General features: G+C 41.0%; 1 non-coding gene across 1 annotated transcript; it reads left to right on the top strand.

The window, feature by feature from the left end:
* Nucleotides 1-8,795: 8,795 nt before the first annotated feature.
* On the top strand, nt 8,796-8,869 carry trnat-agu (transfer RNA threonine (anticodon AGU)). Its single transcript has one exon. It is a non-coding gene; the product is annotated as a tRNA-Thr (tRNA).
* The last annotated feature ends 5,841 nt before the right edge of the window (nt 8,870-14,710 follow it).

Below are 14,710 nucleotides of genomic sequence, written 5' to 3'. Positions count from 1 at the left end.
CAAATTTACCAGATATCTATAAATCAGTGAAAATGTAACATCTCTGATATTTGTTTTGATCCCCAGCCATTTGGGTAAAGAAAAAAAAATAAAAGCCCAAACTTCATCTATTTCAAACGAGCTATAGCCACCACCCGAAGTCAGAAGCAATAAGTCGAAGCTATCCGACTGTGAGCTGCAAAGAAAAAGTCTCACTGTATTTCTCCCGCATCATCTCATAAACATTTAATTTCCGTCTCTTCAGCCTGAGCAGACACTCAGGAAAGTCCCACACAAAGTCAAATTATATGGGCCACTGCTTCACAGACAAATGCTGAGAATTAGCATGTGAATATGCATTGTGCTCCAATCTCCCACACCAGCAAATTTTAATTTAAATATACACGCTTACTAGAAGTCGGAGCCTGCTAGCCTAAATTAGACCAGAGTACCATTTTATTCTGTTATGTCTACAAATTTTTATCGCAGAGTTGCTCAAGGTTACAATAGGCCATTTATTAAACTGTAATGGATTTTCTAGGTGATACATTATGCAATGAAATTGCATACTAGGCGACTGGCTGATGGATGATTTTCCAGTGAGGGTGTGTGCAACGTTTTTTGGTACATTTTTTGGAACATGCAGTTGCAAATTTATCAATAATTGATGTAATTTGAAAAACACATTTTCAGGCAGCTTTCTTGAATGAATGAGTTCTCTCATCCATCCCCCTTAAAGAGTCAGATACCATGACAACTTGGTTCAGTGTCAAGTCTTTAAATCCAGCATTTCTTTCTTTCATTCACACATAACAGCTTGGAATGGGCATACAGTGTGTGACTATCACACCCACTGTAGTAAATGTGATACAATGTGCAGTGCTAAATAAGAAAATTGATATTTTGAAACTTAACTATAGAAGTCTTCACTGGTGTTTTGGTAGTTCTCTCTTTCTTCTTTCACACTTAACTGTCTAGAGACAAATCTTTATTGATTGACTAAAAATAAATATTTCTGATGAAGTTTGAGGAAATTTTCCAGAAATCAATTGAAAGTGCAGGAATGGAGGGAGATTTAACGGCAGAGCGGTCTTATAGGCTCCGACAGTCCAGCCTCTGTGCTGAGCTGAAATAAAGCCAAGGGGGGACAAAAGCAGGATCACATGCAGCTGCCTGTGGGTTAAAAGATGACATGTCTAACCAATGGCCTTAAAAGGGGTCATTAATATTTTAAAATATATATCTGTGAGGCCTATAGGACTAATACATAAAAAACTTTTTCTATTTTTACATAGACTTTGTCCTGGTCTATTTAAAATGACAAAGTGCACACAAAAGGCGGAGGTTTAGTTTGGTTAGAGCTGAGATGAGCGGGCAGTGGCAGAAGCATTAAAGGTCGGGTAGGAGATTTTATTCTGATGCACTTTTTGTTAAATTAGTGTAACTTCTCTTTACAATCCGATAGCAGCCAATCAGTTCAGCAGTTTCGCTTTAAAACGAAGAATATGAATCATCTGTGGAAGCTATAAAACGCTAAAAACATCAGCCAATCCTCCGGGTGGACCCTGCGCGGAGTATTGGCTGGTTGTCACTCTCTTCCTGCTCTGCACGCACCAGAGAGGTACGTGCATGATGGCCGAAGTGTCACGTTCTGGTTTTGTTTCCTTGTTTTGGGTTTCTGTTTATCCTGTGTCCTGTTATCTTTGTTAGGTTGTTGTTCTGTCCCCTGGGTTTCTGTTTTTGTGATGTTGTCTTGTGCGTCCTGTTTTATTTTGATAGCCTTGTCCTCCTTGTGCACTGTCTTGTGTTTTCCCTCCTTGTGTGATCACCTGCCCTGCCCTAATGTGTGCCACTTGTGTCTCGTTGTCTTCCCTGGTCCCTTTGTATATAGTCTGTGTCTTCCCCTCTGTCATTGCTAGTTTGTCTCGTAGTTAGTTATGTTGTACTTTTGACCACGCTGAGTGTGATTTTGGGTTTTTGTATTGTTTTGCCCTCCTGGCTTTGAATAAAGGAGTTTTTGTTAGCTGTAACCGCTCTGTGCCTCTGCATTTGTGTCCTTCCCCTGACGAACCCTGACACGAAGTCACAGACCGCAGCTCGTCTTCAGGTAATCTGGCTGACTCTCAGTTTTCAGAATCTCCTATCCTACCTTTAAGCTCGCACATGTCACTTTAACTGGCCACTCCCATAATTATGCTTAATTTTAAATCATAATATAATTTAAACAAGTGAGTTATAATATTGTTTTTTGAACCAGGCTGTAAACATGTTTGTTTTTCATGCTGTTAAGTTTTCCATTATACATGGAGGTCTATTGGGATCGACTTGCTTTTGGAGCCAGCCCCCTAGTGGCTGTGGGTTGAACTGCAGTTTCTGGAGTACACAAGTGTCAGGTCAGATGTAATGTTACGCAGTTACAGATCAACAACTAAATCATTTGATAACATGAGTGAAGAATAGCCTCAGGCGCACAAACAAATGGGTTTCAAAACAGTATTCTATTTGTTGACAAAAACCATGTTATTCACACACACACACAGATATATATATATATATATGCAAAAAGCTCCTTATTAGATCACTAGTAAGTAATAAATACAACACAAAGCTAATGAAGGCATTCCTCCACAGGCAATTTCTGCGTTATTGACTGTATTTTAACTACCCAGTGACCATGAAATGTGCAAACATTTTGCATGCACACAGCATCTTTCTCTTCCTCCCTTGCTTATTTTACACCCTTTTAAAAATGTGGCATCTTGAGTTTTCTGTCCCTTCTCACTCTGTTCTCCTCACAAGGTCACAGTCACCACCGTCATTAACCCAGTGAACTGCTGACCTGGGAGAGTACATGCAATTCATTCTGCCCTCTTCAAATTATCTGGCAAATTAGCTCAGCCGCAGTCCGAAAAAAGGCAATTAACTCAGCCGTCTGAGAACTCCAATCAGTAACTCATCTCCATGACTAATACACGGCCCTCCAATTGACGCGTGTGGTCATATTTTTAGGTCCTTTCCTTCCTTTCTTCATTATAATGACTCCCCTTATTATGTGTGTGAAAGGTTTGTCAGCGACACCTGTTTCTATATCACTAACTTTGATGTGTTTTTTGTTTGTCTCTGTGGAACATGAACTATGAGTGATACAATGGTTACTCATAGTATGATCCATCCGTCCATCCATTTCCTTCCTCCTTTCTGAAGTCAGGTCATGGTGGTAGCAGCCTGAGCAGGAAAACCTAGACCTCCCTCTGCACCAGCTCCTGAGGGTTGCTGAGGTGCTCCCTGGCCAGTTGAGGGATATAATTCCTCCAGTGTGTGTTACGTCTGCCAGGGGGCCTCCTTCTAGATGAACATGCCTGTAATACTTCACCAGGAAGGCATCCAGACCAGGCTACTATATACAGGCTTCTGATAGCTACTATATACAGTCCATGACTTTTCACACATATATATTTGTTGAAAAAAATATAGTGACAACCTTGTAAAAATACCAAATAAAGAGAAAGGGGTAAAATAAACTGACTGACTCATTCTTGGTCACATTCATTTTTCTTCCTTTAAATCCTATTCAGTCTTTTCCCTTAAATTAGTAATTCAGTGAAGCGCTCCGGGCTCTGCCACCTCTTTCTTTATTCATTCTTATGGCCATTCGACCCTTTGGTTTTAAATTTCTTACTGCCACCTTTTACCTTCCTCTGCCTTTCACCTTCTCATTTTTCTCCTCATATTTACTCCTTTTCATCTCCACAGGACCCGTTTCAGTGTAAGGCCAATTTGCCTCATGTCTCTCCTTCTGCAACGTCCTCAGTTTTTTTTTTCTTTTTTTCATTCAATAATGACCTTCTTTGACTCTCTTTAACCTCACTAGTACCGCTGTGCTTGTTTGTATTGAAAAGACATGTTGATTTAAAAAGGTACTCTCTGTCACCTGGCCTGTACACCCACCATGTGGTCTGCTGCTATAGAACACAGAATGTGAAGGAGAAAGAAAAAAATCATAAAAATAATAAATTAAATCCACCAGTTAATGCTGCTTCACCACATTTAACTGCAATAACTACACCAGTACAGACCATAATAATATGAGGTCAGTTTCATGCCATCCTGATTTACACTTCAAACACAGAGGAAAATAAAGCCTGGGACACGGCAACAAAATCTACCTGAATATGACCAAATGAGCATTTCTGCATATTCAAGACAGGAAACAGCCTTTTTTATATATATATTTTTACCTGTCTTTGATTAAGCTTAGGCTCAAAAACTACTGCAGATAAAAGAAAAACTGACCTTTGGTTTTGAAACTTAAACCCAGCTCCAGTGCTGTTGCTATGGTTATAATTACAGAGCCAAATTGCAGCCCTAGCGAATTAAAGCTGACCCCATCCATCCACCCCCACCTCCTCTGATCTGACACCCCACTATCTTCATGCTGACATAGTTTGTCTGTGCTTCAGTAAATACGTCACAATGTCCCACTCTTCTACATTTATAGTTTACGTTAGGGCTGGGCAATTAACTGAAAATGTATCGAAACCCGACATTTACACCCAGTAACCGATGCAATGCAACGTGTGACGATTAAACAAGTGTTTTGTGGTGCAGTGGGATTATCAGTGGTTTGGGAACAACAGGTCCCGGGTTCGAAACTCTGGCGACCTGACACACACACGGCTTTTGGCACCGGGCAATAACTGTTAATCAAGGACAAAGCGTCAATTAATCACGGTATTGATTTCAGGCAATATTCACCCAGCCTTAGTTTACATACAGACCAAAATGTGGCCAAAAGTAAATGGACATAATGTGCAAACCTTCATTCGTTGACAAATTGTTGCAGCTATAACATTATAACTGCAGTTATATTTGTGTGTTTGTACGTTTCCTGTTTCAACATGGCACAAAAATTTTAAGAAATTATGTCTGATTCTGATCTCATCACTCGTCATCAGACTTTACAATTACTTAATGGGCAAATTGTCCACAAGGCCTCCAAAGAGTATGTGAAAAATGTGTATATACAGTTTGAGCAGCAGCCCTACAATCCACTGAATGGTGGTCCTTTAATAATAACAAAAGCAGAGGAGTTTCTTTTTCTACTTTAGATCCTTAGAGAGTCAGTGCACATCACTAGGGGGCCTATGACATCTGCTATCTAATGGCCACTGAGTAGTTCTTCCAGCAAAATGGGGGCACCAATGGTAAAGCAGAGAGTGCCCTACATCCCACCTCCAGGTCATCGCCATCAGATGAGGGCTGGATGAAAAATGCCAAAAGTGGAAGCCCAACATCAGCGGCCTGCATTCTCTGCGCCTCGGCCAGGCGTGGTGTTGAATCGGGGGCTGAGGGAGCATCGCCACACAAAGGAGTGCAGAGATGAGACGAGCCCCGGCTGCAGGTAATTGTCTCATTTGTCACATTGCTCTGTCAGTTGTTAAAAAAGGTTAGCTCTTGGCTTATTTAAAACAATATATGTATTTTGAAAATACATTGATGATCATGAAACTCTGATTTGATTTGCACAGATTGTATCTTTAATTACTATTCGTGGACTTCATTGTGACTAACATGTTAGGGTTTTTGTTACATGAAGATTGTGTGCTGTCTTACAAATTCATTCAAATCACCTTTTGTTTGCATTGCATTAAAATTCTGGAGGCAACTGTAGCAGTTTATACAAACACAAAGGCAATCTCACCGTACCTAAGGGTACACAGATTAATCAAAGTAAGTGTATGTTTTTAAACTCCTATTCTTGTAAACAGTGGAACGTTACAGTTCAATTATTAAACATCATATTCCCCACACTGTAGCTCTTTTTATACGGTAACGGCCATGTCTCCCCGTCAGCCACAGAACTACAACACAAAGCAAATCCCAGTGTGCTGACTTTCCTTTGTAAACACAATACATTCAAGATAGTACTGTTGTGTTCTGTGATATAAGATGTTATCCGTTAGAGAAATATTCCTCCGGTAAGCACGTGTGAGTGCATCATTTATCAATCTCAGCTGAAACAATGGGTGATTATTGTTATGCCAACAATCATTACAACCCACAGTGAATGATAAATAGAATAAAAATAATGTACTTTGTTTTATTCTGAAGATACAAAACTAATTGCTGCATCTGTGTCCTTTGATGTTGCTCGACTGTAATATGAATATGAATAAAACTATTCATAGTGGCTGAATTCTGGCTGCCAAATACTGCGACACAATTGTAAAGAGCCTTGTATCTGCCAGGATGTGATATGATATGATAGATATTATTGTTATCTTTTATTTAATAACTATAGAGGTGAAGCGTGGAGACGAAAACAAAGTATTTGCTCCCAAATAGTGGCTCTATATGAAATGTTTGGAGTTTTGGGAAATATGCTGCTTATAGATCAGATTGTGCTACAACAGTTCTAAATCCTAGTGCTGAGCTAACCAGCTGCACAAAATCTAGCATTAATATTTCAATGTAGAGCCCACCTACATTAACACATCCTCATCTTTGTACACGTAAGCTTTTAGGACTGCCAGGAAGTGGTTGATAATGACATCTTCACTGGCAAAAAAGCTGTTTTTGTAGTAGAATGATGTTGCTACATCAGCTGAACAAAGTGTTGGATAAGTAAACACGTGCAACCCTGACTGGAGGTGATGCTCCTTGGCATGATCAGGATCCAGGAAGGTGTCACCTTGGACATGTTGTGGATAACTCTATGGACTCGTTCCTGGATGATAGCCAGCTTTATGTCAAACTACTGCTATATTATGGCTCTTGCCAGTGGTCTCCTGTGTGGTGACTGGCCTTCTGGGCGGGGGTCGTCTTTTAGGATTTCACAGCAACATTTGAAGGCAGTAGCTTTTTTGGAAAAAGCACCTGCCACTGCTGTTGCCATCATGTCCTCTTAGGGCCTTAAGAATGAGGGAGTGAGTGTCTGGACAAAGGTGTGCTCACACCATAAATTCATTGGCTTCAACCTAGCTATACAAACCTAGCTATACAAACCCATCTATACAAACCCAGAGTTACAATGGGCACTATATGACACAGCTTAGGCCATAAACATCAATCACTGCTCATACATTAAAGGTAGGGTAGGAGATTTTGAAAACTCAGTGAGAGAAGACGAGCTGCGGTCTGTGACTTCGGCCATCATGCACGTACCTCTCTGGTGCACGCAGAGCAGGAAGAGAGTGACAACCAGCCAATACTCCGTGCAGGGTCCACCCGGAGGATTGGCTGATGTTTTTAGTGTTTTATAGCTTCCACAGATGATTCATATTCTTCGTTTTAATGTGAAACTGCTGAACTAATCGGTTGCTATCGGATTGTAAAGAGAAGTTACACTAATTTAACAAAAAGTGCATCAGAATGAAATCTCCTACCCGACCTTTAATGTCTGAAAAGCTATAAAAATTAAAATCCTTCATTAACCAAACCACCTAAAAAAACATGTTCAGCTGATCATTGTTTTCAGAAATGGATGATGGATTTGAGAAGAAGAAGGTTCGAGCTTTAATATTTGGTAGAAGGAGCAGCCACAAAAAAAGGTAATTCAATGTGATGAAGAGGTCCTGCTGTATCTCATCTTTCCCCCACACAGCAGACGGTGTCACACACTGTGATGTGCAAGCAGAAGTGAGCAGACATACTGCAAGAAGATTATTTTAAAATTAAGATTTTGTGACGTTCATCTGCTTTTTTTCATGTGAAAAAGAATCGCCGTCCTCAAGGACGACAGCGGTGGGTTTTCAGTGCTAATTATCCTTATTGTGGTGGGGTTTAAATGAGACTGTGATGAAAGTACTTGGCATGTGGTGGTGTGCGTCTGTGAAATCGCCTGCTCTGATAGTAGATTACTGCAGTCTGGAACACTGTGTACAAGAAAGGAATGAAGTTTAATTGCAAGACTGATATGAAGGTGGCTCTGTGTATTATGTGCTCAAGTTACTGTGTGTGTGTGTGTTTCCCAGGTTGTGGGGCATAAATCTGTTTTAATATTGCTAAGAAATGCATTCAATCTCACATTCTGTTTGTCTGTACAGATGCCGATCCTATCAATTTTACATTGCACTTTAACAGGAAGACCGCTCAATTTAATCATTTACTTGCAGTGATATTCCCACTCTTCATTTAGAATTGGGAGAAAAAAACATGTTATCTCCCATAAGTAGAGCAACAAGACAGCAAATTTCATCAAAATGTAATCTCTGTGCTGCCTGGGAGATGGATTTAGAACCAACACTGTGAGTTTTGAAGTAGAAAATGTGCCCTAATACCCAGAAAATCATCCTGGATTCTGGCATAAGCATTCACTCTGTTTGGTATGTCATCATATCGTTGTTGTCCCCCCCCCCTCTCCTCTGTCAATTGATTCTCCACTCTGCCAATTTCTATGAGGTGACTCAACTTTTGTTTATTGCTCTGGGAAAATAAAGTCAGTTGCAATATACAATATACGCACTTACAAAGCACAGGGGCGCAGTTATGGTATAAAAGTTGAAATTAAGCTCCATTCAACTCTGACACACAATGGGCTGCCTGCTTCTTCCTTATAGTGCTGCAGTCCCAGACATCTTCTCAAGCACAAATATAAATATACATTATGAAAACAAGTATAACTGAGCTGCTCTCTTTGCTTACAGTCCAGCTGCCATCAACCTGCAGGACACCATCAGCGTGTGGCTGAACCAAGAAAAACTCTCAGTCATCCAGGTCATGTTCATTGAAGAGCTTGAAGTTCACTCTCAATGAAGCAACTCTCAATGAACTCTAATTCTCTTTAATGTTGCAACAAGAAGCAGGAGAACTTATCAGGCGCTGTGGCTTAGTTGGTCAAAGCGCCTGTCTAGTAAACAGGAGATCCTGGGTTCAAATCCCAGCAGCGCCTTTACCCAAATTTTACCTTCCCAAAGGGATTGATAAAGTATATTCTATTCTAACAGTCCAGTTGCCCTGCTTTAAGCTCTTAAGGGCATTTCTCAGATGTGACGACGACACGTGGGGTTGGCTACCCCCACTACTGGACTCATGGATGAAAGATTTGGTAAATAAATCTTGCCACATTTGAGTGTTCTGCAGCAGAACTCTAAACTATGAGTCCTGTTGTCTTGATTTTAAGCTCGATATGATGCTACCTGGATGAAAGAGAGTCGTCTTCACAGACAGCTGATATGGATGACAGCGAGTAGCGTCTGCCTTTTATTAACAAATTTTTCCTAAAAAGCAATTATCTGCTGACATGCTAATTGCTACTTGATGTTAATGTGCAAAAAAACAAACAGTTTTACAGATGCGCTGCACATTAACCAGCTTTCAACCCGCAGGCTCTCTTGTACTTAGTCCTGGTGATGTCTTATTCAGGTGATGAGTGAACTCAGCAGGTTCACATTCACAGAGAGTGGCAGCAAACGCCCCCTATATTTTGGCCTTAACTCTTTTGTTGCTATTGCAGACGTTCAAATATTAATATTAAACAAAAAAAGACTAATATTCCCAACAATTCCTCCTCCTCTGCTGTATCATGATCTGATGAGGTGCCTCTCCTGATCTGCAGCAACCACAGTGCCCAATCAGCCGCCACTCTGAGCTGTATGCGACTGGACGATGATATCCTGCATTCACACAGTAGCCTCAACTTCTCACAGCTCTGTAATGCCCAGCAGGGAGCAGGCGGAAACCCTGAACTTCCTGTTCCACAGGCAACAACGCTGCGACCCTGCCAGCAGGGATATCGCTGTTTCTTTCACAAACAGTGTGTAACAACCTCAGGGCCACTGAGTGACCCAACACAGAACTGGACAGCCAAAAAATAGGATACTGTAGCTGGCACAGGGGAGGCGTCTTTGCTTGGGGTTGTCCTTGGTGCGTAGTGATAGATCATGTTGTTTTTGGTGACAAAAAAAGAAGCAAAAACAAGGGATAAATATACCTAAAGATGCTGAGGTCTACTCTGCTTTTTCTTCTTTTCTTTCTAAGGATGGAGAGAAGCTTTAACAAGGGAAATGTAACACAACCCCACTACAACCTCATACAACACTCCACATGTAGCAGGTATTTTCTTCTTGATAGTGACATTTTGAATGTAATAGTAGTGGCAGTTTGACCTTCTGTGCCCTCTTCACCTTAGAGAGAATGGCAGGTTGGAAAATGTCACTGCTGTCACTCCTGGGCTCTGACCACTCACGGCAGCGTGTACACTAATTTGAACACAGGGAAGGCTGATGTACAGTAGAAGCATGAATCATTTTTTGTATTCAGCGGTTAGTGGCTGTAACAAGATTACTCATTAAAATTCAACACCTAAGGCTTTGTAAGATAACAGCAATGTCTGAATAGATATCACATAGACTTTGCCTTTTTCAGCGAAATCAAAGGATATTTAAAACTTTTTGACTTTCAACTCAATGCCAAAGCAAAAAAGATAAGCATGGTATCTATGACCAAAAGGGTCTAGATTTTGTGTAACACCATCACCAGTCCCACAAGTGGTTCAGTCGGCTAAAATTAAGGTTTACATTCAATGGAAGAGGGCATAGTTCAAGAGAAATAAAAAGCAGTTAGGTGCAGGAGAGATGTGGACATGGGAGCTTTTTTTCCTCCCCACAGGTAGCCTCAACTTTCCTGTCTTACTGAGAAAAGAAAGAAAATCTTTTATGTTGAGAAGTTGATTTAATCTTTAAAAGTGCCGATAGAAACATAACACACACGTTTCCAGCGAAGTATATCCCCCTGTGGAGTATCTTGTGGAGTTTGTTGCCATGGGTGAGCTTCCTGAAACTCCATCGATAGACAGGATATGATCGCTGCAGAGCAAACAGGAATGAGACACAGGTTGCTACGGTGGGTTCACCGGTTTCCCCACATGCATAAGACCTCTGTGCGCTTGACTGCGGGGAAAGTCAATGAAAAGGCTCCTCCATTCTACTCCACCATACGTCTGCATGACTAATTAAGTAAGCCAAGAAGGCTGGGGCATGACTCACGGAGAAAGATTAGGAAAGAAGACAAAAAGCCTCCTCTTCTGAGGGAGAAATCTTACTCTTGTTCAATCTGCCCACATTACCTGGTGCTGTTATCTGATATAAAGAGACACACAATACTGGTCAGTGTTGATGTGGTAACATACAGAGGAAGAGAGAAAAGACAGCAATGGGGTGGAGTTGAAGGGGTTTGTTACTGAGCCAGTGAAGTGATTGCGTCCCAAACAATCCTGATTAAAACTGATGCATCAAGTACCATCATCAAACGCACAACGAGGGCGTCCATGTTACATTCATTGTTAATGAAAAGATTAGAGGATGGTCACAAGATTTTCTCATCCAACAGCAAGAAGCATATGAACCACACACTGTGACTGTGTGCACAGAATGTTGCATTTACACATTGTGAGTGGAATATTTTTTCTCTCTTTCCATTGTTAACAATTCTCAATTCTCTTCAATTTTTTTTGCTTATTTGTTTAAATAAAATCCTTACATGGAATGCAGAATGTTCTATAATTGTATATTTTTTGTGGATTGTACAATACCGGACCTTCACACCATGGTCCAGGTGTTCTTTGTGTAGTTAGACTGAGTTCAATGGTTAAAATACAAACTCATCTCACCTATTCTCCACGGTGCTTAGTCCAGAGATGCATAGACCTCCAATGCTCCTAAGCCAGAGATCAAATCCAACCAACCAAACCTGGTCGGCCACTCAACGACCACAGGGTTCTGCTACCGCTACCTCTTCACCACTGTGGCACAACCATAGACTGTATATGTTGATGAAGATTCTCAGTCATCCAGGTCATCATACATAGAGAAGATTGATGCAAGGCGTCTGGACTTGTAGAGTTTTCTAGAAGACGTTTCGCTGCTCATCCAAGCAGCTTCATCAGTTCTAACTGTTTGGTGGGGAAACATGGTTTATATGTGGTTACAGACCTATGTGGGTGGGTCTGGGTAAAACTTAAAAAACTTAAAAACAATAGCACTAAATGTTTCCATACTTACCTGTGATGTTCTGGCTGACTGGGCCAGGTGTGTCTAACGACTGGCTAACGACTATGAAACTGCCGGAGGGGGACTGATTGACAGGTGTCAGGAGTATCAGAGAAACTCCGCAGGATCTTCAACAACCATGACATCCCGGTCCATTTCAAACCGATGACAACACTGAGACAGAGACTGGTTCACCCGAAGGACAAGATTCCCAGGGAGAAACACAGCAATGTGATATATGCAGTCCAGTGCAGTGAGGAATGCTCTGATCTGTACATTGGAGAAACTAAACAACCACTCCACAGAAGAATGGCTCAGCACAGGAGAGCCACCTCCTCAGGACAAGACTCAGCTGTTCACCTCCACCTCAAAGACAAAGGACACTCCTTTGAGGACAACAATGTTCACATTTTAGACAGGGAGGAAAGGTGGTATGAAAGAGGAGTCAAGGAAGCCATCTTTGTTAAAGATGGAAAAACTGGAAAAACCTTCCCTTAACAGAGGTGGTGGCCTCAGACATCATCTTTCTACCACATACAATGCAGTGATTCCATCCATTCCCAGGAAGTTTGCACATAATCACAGCAAGAACAAAGGGCTGTCAACCAGTCCCCCTCCGGCAGTTTCATAGTCGTAACCAGTCGTTAGACACACCTGGCCCAGTCAGCCAGAACATCACAGGTAAGTATGGAAACATTTAGTGCTATTGTTTTTTAAGTTTTACCCAGACCCACCCACTGAGGTCTGTAACCACATATAAAGCATGTTTCCCCACCAAACAGTTAGAACTGATGAAGCTGCTTGGATGATCAGCGAAACGTCTTCTAGAAAACTCCAAAAGTCCAGACGCCTTGCTTCAATCTTCTCTACATAGACTGTATATGAATAAAGTCTGGGTGATGTTTCTCAGGAGCTATTCTGAGTTCCCACAGGAGTCTCTGACTCCTGAGGCCACAGGGGGCTTTACAGTTTTTGACACTTCAACCACATTGTTGGCACGTTATAGCAACCACATCACTTTCTGTCTGCCAGGACTTGCTCAGGTAAGGGGGGCCAAATGCAGAACTGTGATTGAGTGATTTGCAATAATCCAAAGTTTAATTCAACAAAGGTTCAGTACAGAACAGGTAGTCCAACCAGTCGACAGTACCAAGGTGTTAAGCGAAATCAGAACCAAAGCGTTGGCAGAGTCAAAAACCAGGTAGACAGACCCCAAAGCTGACAGTATCAAAAAGGGAGAGGCTAAAGCAAACAATCCAGAAAACAGGCAAGGTAATACATGGGATTCTTGAAACTTAAAAAAGGGCTGAAAACACTCGGAACAACACACAACACCATCTGGCAAGGAGTGAAGGGAGACACAGACATTAAATACACGAGAGAAGGGAACACATCAGGGCAGGGCGGGTAAAACTGACAAGATACACAAACCATGAAAACACAACACACTAAAATAACCAAGAAACAAAGGATTAAATCAGAAAACAAGAACAACAGAACGCAGGATCATGACACTGTCCTTTCATTCCTTTACTCATGAACAAGGTCTAGTACTCCATACCCTTCACCTACAGAGAGTCTTCCGGCCTTTTCAGGGAGATAAACATAGCCATGAAAAGCACCTTTTTATGATGGTGCCAGAAGGACAAAATCATTCACAGAGAGTGGAGATGTGAACACGCAATTACTTTCTTCACATGAATAAAAAAAAAGTCCATGAAAATCAGGAAGATCAGACACAAGGTGCTCTTACAGTGAATAAGCTTGTCACCTGAGCAAATAGAGATGTGGCTAGAGATGTCTCTGATTATGCCTGATAGGAACATTTTATAAAAATGATTCTTTTCTGTTTTCTTTGCTAACATTGGAAATCCAAAACACTTTCTGTGCTTAAACAAAAGCCATCTATAAGATCCAGCTTGTTCTTTCTTTCTGGATGGACTAGATAATAATAGAGAAGAAAAGGAGCTTGTCTGCTGCACTGCTTTGAGGAAAGATGAATAGGGAAACTCACAAACATATCTCACATTCTTCTGTCCACAATGTCAGAATGCTATTCAGACAGCAGAGGGAGGGTCACACTATTCAGGCAGCTCGAGCCTTTCTTCCCCTCCATGTGATATTTTTGCTGAGATGCCTTAAACACAGACCCAGGGAAAATTTTACCTGGGTGTGTACATGCCTCTGTGTGTAATAGAGTTCATTGCAGACCATTGAATATCTGATTATTATGAGTATTTTAATCATGTGAAGTACTCCTACATCCTTGTTTAATTGTAATTGTGAATGTGACACTTTTTTAAAAGAGTTAATTTTATGAATTGAAGGGTGAAAAGCAACACAATCATTATCAGTATGATCATGATTAAACACAATTTAAGTGGGACAAATCTCCTAATCAACAGAAGGACAAAAGATGAAAGGATAATCTATTTAATCAGTCGGACTTTAATGGAACACAATGGAAAAAATATCATGTGCTGTGTGATCATTAAGGTGCATTCAAAGTGTTACAATTCATTTTCTCTACTGTCTAATAACATAAGAAAGGCCAAGCAAGAAAGCAGCTGTGGCTGAGATTATATTTCTTTGTGTAGTTAACTCTGCTGTGTGTAAACAGGCTTTAGGGGGCCCTCTGGACACCACAATCAGACTTTATCCCATGATAAAAGAGCACCCACAGTCCGTGACCGCTATCTCCCATCATAAAAGGTCATTTTTTTCTTTTTTAATTTCACAGCCTT

Source organism: Parambassis ranga, chromosome 3 (genome assembly GCF_900634625.1).
Source record: "Parambassis ranga chromosome 3, fParRan2.1, whole genome shotgun sequence".
NCBI classification, from domain to species: Eukaryota; Metazoa; Chordata; class Actinopteri; family Ambassidae; genus Parambassis; species Parambassis ranga.
Note: the sequence above shows the minus strand (reverse complement) of the source record. Positions and strands in the feature narration are given on the sequence as shown.